Raw genomic sequence first — 7,596 nt, 5'->3', positions numbered from 1 at the left:
GAATAAGGCCGTGGAACAAAGGGAGACTGCGGCTTCCTGCCCATCACAGCCAGCCAGCCACTGCATAACAAAAGCAGCAGCCATTAGGGGCTCAGCAGGGAGACACATTATATAAATGACTTTGTTTCTCTGCCCGTTCCCCCCCACGGGGTGCTCTGGTCAGGGCTTGGGGCTCCTGATTTGCACATCCTGGGGAGAGCTGGGGCTGGGGCACAGCCACCGTAATGGCAGTGTGGAGGGAGCCGAGCTGGCCCAGCACAGGTACCGTGGGCACACCAGGGCTGCCGGGTATGGGACACATCCTCCCAGGGCTGAGTAGTGCCATGGGGATGGAGTGCAGGGACCCATCAGCAGCCGCAGCCCTCCCTGGTGTCTCAGCATGAGGCCGAGGATCTGCCATCTCTTTCCTCTGGTGCCATGTGCAAATGGGAAACAAAGAGGTGCAGGGCTGCACCCTCCTGCCCCTCCTGCACAGCCGTGGGTGCCTGGGTGCTGGACAATGGCAGGTCCCTGCATGCCAGTGTTGGGCCTCACAGCGCTGCAGGAACTGTGGCCTCCATGGTCCCTGGGTTCACCAGGGATGCAGGAGGCCTGTGCCAGCAGCTGAGCCTTCATCAGACCACGATGGCCCTGTTACCACGGGGACACCCTCAGGTGTTTGGTGACACGTCCCTTGCCAGCGCATTTTGCAGCCCAGGCTGCTCTGTGGCAAGTGTCACTGGCTGGATGTCCCTTAGTAGGTCAGAGGGAGCTGCCTAGGCCAAGTGTCAGTGCAGCACCAGCACACTGAGAGGACACATGGCCAGCAGGAGGCAAGATGCCTTGAGGTCCCCCAGACAATCTCACGGAACAGTGCAGTGTGTGCAGGGTGGCAGGGCTTGCACCCAGCCAGGGAGCTGCTGCTCTGATCTCCCGCTCGGAGAAACCACCTTTCACGTTTAGTAAGAGGCGTTCATTAGGGAAGATTCCGGCAGAAGATCTGAGGTTCCTCAGTCTGCAGGGAAAAGTGCTTGACAAGGGCAGGATCTGGTTAGTATCAGACTCAGTAGGGGAACAGGTTTCCTCAAAGCCAGCAAGGGGAAGAGCTCGCTTCATGCCAGCAATGCTACAGGACTGCATGAGGCTCTGCATGGGCAGTGTCTCTGCATGGACCGGCACTGTGTCTCAGCCTGATGTGCTGTGGTAATCTGGAGACAAACCTCCACAACGCACCTGAGCGATGGGCATCTCCATGGAACACCCGTGTCCCCAACACAGCCTCCAGTAGCCCATGGCCTGCAATGCTGTGAGGACACAACAGGACACAAGGCTGCCCATCCTGCCTGTCCCAGCCCCAAATGTGACACATTAGATGCCCTGGGAAGATCCCAGCCACAGCCTGCGTGTCACAGCCACCAGCTTCTGAAACACTTAAGCTAAGGTGGACAGAAGGGTGCTGCAAATGTCTCCCCAGGTCCTGTGGGCACAGCAGAGGCTGCCCATGTCATGCTGGTGGCCAGGAGGACTTCAGTTTTCACTGTCCTGCTGCAGGGGAACCGCTTGGGGCTGGGCCAGCATTGGGCCCTGTCTCACCATGTGAGCTTCTCCGGCTGTGCTGTGGGGTGCTAGAGGGCTGCTTGAACTCAACAACTCCTGCTGCAGATGTAACATACCGACGGAAAAAAGAAAACAACCAGCCAGACAGAAACCACGCTTGCTTTCTCTAATGCATTCCCCAGGTCCTCTGCCCGCTATCTCCCTCTCTGTGCTGCACCAGGGAATTGCATGCTCCAGTAGCAGTGTCCTAACGGATTTCCCTTACCTCCACTCCTGTGCTTTTGAAGGCGGGAGGGAAGGGCGGCAATGCCACTGTTATCAATGAGAGAGCCAATCTCGTTTGAAAACGTAAATTTATAAATTTATTAAATTGAGCAAGCGATAGCAGATAAGAAGAAAACAGCGCCGAGTGCACCGCAGACCACCCGCTCCGCCCAGGATGCGCACGCGGGGTCTGTGGGAGGCTGTCCTTTATATTTTTCGGTTCAAGGCTTCAGCCAATCCCGCTGCTTCTTTTCACTCAGATGCTGACGTGGCTCTTTTCCATTGCTTCCCTTTGGTGCTGGGGGGGGGGGGGGGTGTGTCTCATCGTCGAGAAGTTTCGAGAAGTTTCCAGAGATTTCGAGAAACGCCCATTACCAGCCTTATCACAGCCTCCCTCCCTTATGTGGTACCTGTAACAAGATACAACTTCACACTACCTAACCCCCCCCTTAAAGCGGGAACATCGGGGGAAGTCCGCGGCCGCTTCTAAAGAGGCTGCGCCTCACCGTCTTTTTTTCCCGCCCTTTTCTTTTCCTTCTCATAATCTTGTGTAATAATACAACTGACTTCCCTTTATAACTCACGAAGTACAATAGTTACAAAAAAGGAATCTGTTTCCAGTTACAGAGAGTTTCTTAGAGTGTAGCAAGCAATATTTCCTTTTAAACCTTTTGATGAACAAACCCCACACATTACACCACCATGCAGCTGCTGCAGGGCGAAGGGCAGCGGAAGCCCTCCACAGCCGCTGTCCTGCCCTGCCCAGCACCGCTCTTCACTGGCTGCTGCAGACGGTTGCGGGTGGAAGGGTTCATGCTTCGGTTGTGGTGGAAGAGCGTTAGCAACACCTGCAGCAGGGAGCAGGGGCACCCTGGCCTGGCTGGGACGACGAAGGAGGTCACTGCCCAGGGGCAGACCCTCGGCTGCGGCTGCAGGAAAGGCTGCGCAGAGCCTGGGAGCAGCCTGGGAGCCAGAGGGGACGAGGTTAGTTCTCTAAAGTTTCGCTTGCATGACCTTTTTTGCTGTTGGCAGCATCTTCCCCATTGCCACTTCCAGCACTGGGTCAGGTTGCGCTTCCCCTGCTAAGGAGCTAAACTGAGATGCTGTGTGTAAGAAATGGGAAGTGACAAGATATGACCGAAGCATTGGAAATCAATCCAAACTAAATGTGCTTCTTAACTGTAAGTGAACAGTTGAAAACAATCCTCTTTTATAGCCATGGAGATAAATACTCTGTTTTTATTAGGAAAAAATTGCTTTGGACTGAATAAAGTCGTTTGATTAACAAGTCAAAGCAGATGGTTTATTGATGTTTCAGAAAGGAGTTTACAAGGTCTAGTGAAAAAAAGAGACCCAGCTCTGAATTAACAAATTACCCTGGTATATGGGACATTGACAGTTCACTGCTAATAGATTTATGGGCTACTGCTGGGTGTTTCGTCCCCATTTGGTTTATTATGATAAAATATTGGGGCAGGGTAACCTATAGCCTCATTGCAATATACTGTATCGACCCCTGACCCTGAGAACCTGACAGCAAACCTATATATTAGATTCTTAATTTGTCTTAATCTAACAGGATCAGCTTCCGTGCTGTAATTATTTTCCAAAGGCAATGGTCTGAGCATGGGAGTCTGTGTGAGATGCCGGTGAAGGTGGATCACTTTGTCCATTGCACTGGACATACGGTTAAATGCTGAAGCCTTAGGAGATCACAGTAGGAATGATGCAGGAGCATCCATGTCCCATGAAGCAGGACATGGCATCAAGAAAGAGTAAAATTCCCAGGTGCTGTAAATTACTCTCATAAATTATACCGTGAGGCCTCAGCTGCATCTGAAAGTATGCACAGTTTTTGACTGGAAATGCAGGGAAGTGGTGCAACAGAGCCTTTCCTTTTTCTGAAGGTTATTGCAATTGCTTTACACCCCATGCTCAGGGCCACAGCAGTGGCCTGCAGGCAGCAGAGGGACTGGTGGCTGACACAGGCAGCTTTGGATCCACAGTGGCTGAGTCTTCATGTCTGATATTTCAGGATTAAAATGCAGTAATTGCATGGTTCTGTATGAGAGTAGCAGTGCTAATGCTAACAGTTTAGGCATGTGGACTGTCATCTTTCATACTTTGGGGCTAACACACTGGCTGTAATTATAGGCCAGTCCTGGTGTTCAGAGCTGTTGAATCAGGCTGGATGCAAGTCCAGGAGTGCTCGCTCCTGTGCCTACGCCCAGGTAACAGCTACTGACTCCTGAGAACACATTCAGCCTTTAAACACCCTCAGCCCAGGGTAACATGCAATTAGTTGCAAATCATGTCCATCCCCACTGCAGTCAGGCTGCGCCTGCTGCTCTGCCATAGCGCGGTGCTAGGCCCTGCCAGTCAGAGTGTCAGTGAGGAGAAAAGGGAAGACAGTCTCCGAATTCCCCTCCATTTGCTGAAGCAATTAGTTCTGAGGACCTGCTGTGAACCCTTTGCTTCCTCCTCTTCTCTAATACCTGTGTTAGTTTGCTACCTGACTTCTGCTGCCAGCATGCGTTTACCTGAGCTGCCCTCTGCAGTGGCAGCTCAGTGAGAGGAGACAATTAGGAGACGCTACAGCCTGGCACTTGTAGTATTTTGTGCCCAGACAGGGTATTCGTGGTGCCTGGATCCCAGATCAGAGACACCATGTGAGAGCAGCCTTGGGTCATGCCTGTTCCCTGGTACTGTGCCAGCCAAGCTTTGTCCTGTGCCCCATAGGGGCTGGGGGAGCAGCAGGGCTGAGAGCCCTTTACAAGGACCCAGCAGAGAGAACCAGGGCAGATGCTCCAGAGTTGGGGGCTGTGTTCATTCCCACCTACCCCCAGCCCTGATAAGCAATAGCTGCACGCACCCAAAGATGACATGGTGATGAATGGGGGACAAATGTGCTTTTTATTGCTTCCACCGCACACATGCATTTTCTCTCTCGTTTTGTAAGGGACTGTTGGACTGCTGGATACAGGAATTCATATGATTTGTTCTGCAGCCATTTTTCCTTTCTCTCCTGTAATAGGATCTGCAGAAATAATTTGAAGAGCTGAAGGTAATTTAGTGTCTTCTTTGCCTTTCTCCCCACACTTCCTATGAGTTCACCAGGTACCCTCTAGATGAACTAATCCTACTGTAAAGTATTATTTCTAGGTCTTATTCATCTAATTTATTAACTGTCTGCAGCTTTATTTACCAGGTTCTGGATTAACTCTGAGACCAGTTACTATTCAGAGCTGCTGCTTGCTTCATTGCTGTCTTTCATTCTGTTTATCTTTTCTTAGTAAAGGAGGTTCTGAGACATACACAGACTGTCCTGAGGTTTAGCAGATATCCCAGGAAATCACAGGGCTGTATTTCATCTTCTCTAGTAATTAGTTACTGCCTCACACCTTATGAGAATCACAGCAAACTTTCTTCTACATACCACTGCTCTCCAGGAAGCAGAATTTTAATATTTTAGTAGTTGACATTACAATTTTCAGTCTCACTCCAAATGCAGGGGGTGGAGTTGCTCTGATTTACATCAGTTGAGATATGCCCTCAAGCACACACCTGTAATTGTTGCCAGCTCTGATATCACAGATGACCCTGGATGATGGGTTTGGTGCTGTCAGACTGGATCTTGGTAGAGGAGTTGTAGTGCTGCTGTATGAACCAGCTGGGGAAGGCAGCAGTATCTCTCCATCCCTTACAAAGGTGCATGCAAAGTTCTAGGGGCTTTTTGAGTGCTCAGGAAAGCTGAGAGCCCAGCTGAGGACAAAAAGGTGACTAGAAGAAAATGGTGTGGAGTACTTAAAAATAAAAATGAGCTAGTTCACTGTAGGTAGCATGGTAGAAGTGGACCTGTGAGACAGAGTAAAGCAGGATGGAGCAGTGGCATACACTTCAGTTTGGAAGTCACCAGAGCTGCCTTCCCCATGATTGCACAAGGGCCCTGCAGCCCTGTCCACGGCCAGGGGATGGCTGTGTATTGCACTGGCTGTAGCTGGAGTGCTTCCCCATCCCCACTGGTGCTCTGAGTACCTTGGAGTGAAAGAGTGGAGTCTCTGCTGGCTGAGAAAGAAACCACTGAACCTGCAGTGCACAGATGTGATTGCTGGAGACCAAAGCCAATCGAGCTGAGGTCCAGAGATGGGTGTTTGAGGATGCTGAGTTATACCAGAAATGATGAGAATACCATGCTTTGGCCCTGAGGTGTAATCAGACTCGCATGGGTCTGGCATAGGTCTGGGACCTTGCTCTTCAGGGCAGTGTGTGCCCAGGGCTGCCTGTCCTGAACACACGGACATCCAGCTCTGCAGTGTCCCAGTGGCAGTAAAAGCACAGAATTGGCATGAGCACTTGAGTTTTAAATAGGCAGTTCAGTGTGGTTCAGGCTGTTCATGTGAGTACCTCGCCTCAGCTCACACAAAGCAGCCACTGGTTGATCACAGAATCATAGAATAGTTAGGGTTGGAAAGGACCTTAAGATCATCAAGTTCCAACCCCCCTGCCATGGGCAGGAACACCTCACACTAAACCATATCACCCAAGACTTTGTCCGACCTCGTCTTGAACACCACCAGGGATGGAGTATTGACAGCCTCCCTGGGCAACCCATTCCAGTGCCTCACTGCCTGATCAAGCCAGAGAATCACTTTAGCTGTAAAATCAACATATTCTTAAGAAAACACTGCAGACTTTTAAAAGTCATTATGAACACATGCTCTGAATTCACACTATCTTTGTGGGGTCTTACAGCCATAGTGGCTGTTCCTTCCTTTGTGTTAGCCCTGTTTCATTCCTGTCAGCCCACTTGCTTGCAAGTATGAGGGCTCGCTGCCCTGCGCAGCAGCTCTTGGCATATTGGTACCCCAGTAACTCAGTGGAAGCCTGACCCATGACAGGGAGCCTACATGCCACCAGAACGCAAGGAAGTCACACCAGGAGCAAATATAATGCATTATACAAACAGCACATTGTCAGAAACAAAGCATTTGTGTAGTAAGGGGTTTGTTGGTTTCTTTTCCCATTTTTGTTTTTCCCCCCTTCATTTTTTTACTCTCAGAGAGTGGCACTACTAAAACAAAGGGCTGTTGGTGTTGGCATTAAAGTAGTTAACGTGGTAGTCTAATTCTAGGCTCCTGAATGCAGTACCCTATCCTTGCTATTATTCTGTTCCTTTACTTCACCAGTTGTATATTGTCTAATTGTGATTTACTGCGTATTTTTCACATAAGTTACTTTAATGGACTCTTTGGCTGGCCTACATTGCATGGTAGAGAGTGCTACGAGGTGTCATATGAATAAGGTTATAGGAAAAATTGAAAAGACTACAAATTATTGTATGAGCTGAGGAATAGCTTGTGTTGTAATGTTGCTGACATGCAAGGGGCAGAGTTAAGGGCTGTGTGTAACAGTCTTGACTTCATAGCATTTCTCATCTTGAGTGTAACTGCAACCCTCATGTTTTCATAATGGAGTGTGTTCTAATGGAATTTGAGGGAATTCTGTTCAAAATGAAAAGCATTTTGATTCTGGAGCACTACAGATGGGGCTGAGGGAGAGGTGCTCAAAGCATGGTCCATCCTGAGCTGGCTTAAGCTCTGTCTGTCCTCTGTAAATGAGTCGAGTGCTCACTTGTCTCTGCCGGTGAGCAGCCAGCTCTTCTGACACTGTGCAAGACAAGTACAGTCCCTCCTATGGACCCACCATGCGGGAACCATTCCATGTCGGTTTGTGCATCTTGCACCCGCAGTGGCAAGAGAAGGGACATGCAGTACGTGCAGGGAGGAATGGGCCTGG

At 50.0% G+C, this 7,596-nt stretch overlaps 1 long non-coding RNA gene across 1 annotated transcript; it reads right to left on the bottom strand.

Annotated features, from left to right (window-relative positions):
- Positions 1–4,690: 4,690 nt before the first annotated feature.
- Positions 4,691–6,222, bottom strand: LOC133212681 (uncharacterized). Its single transcript, XR_009725570.1, has 2 exons — positions 5,202–6,222; positions 4,691–4,837 (listed from the first exon to the last, which is right to left on the bottom strand). It is a non-coding gene; the product is annotated as an uncharacterized LOC133212681 (long non-coding RNA).
- Between the last annotated feature and the right edge of the window lie 1,374 nt (positions 6,223–7,596).

Source organism: Neopsephotus bourkii, unplaced genomic scaffold (genome assembly GCF_033783945.1).
Source record: "Neopsephotus bourkii isolate Nb327-2 ecotype Australia unplaced genomic scaffold, CSIRO-AGI_Nbou_v1 NB_732, whole genome shotgun sequence".
In the NCBI taxonomy this organism is placed as follows: Eukaryota; Metazoa; Chordata; class Aves; order Psittaciformes; family Psittacidae; genus Neopsephotus; species Neopsephotus bourkii.
This window is presented reverse-complemented; position numbering and strand designations above follow the sequence as displayed.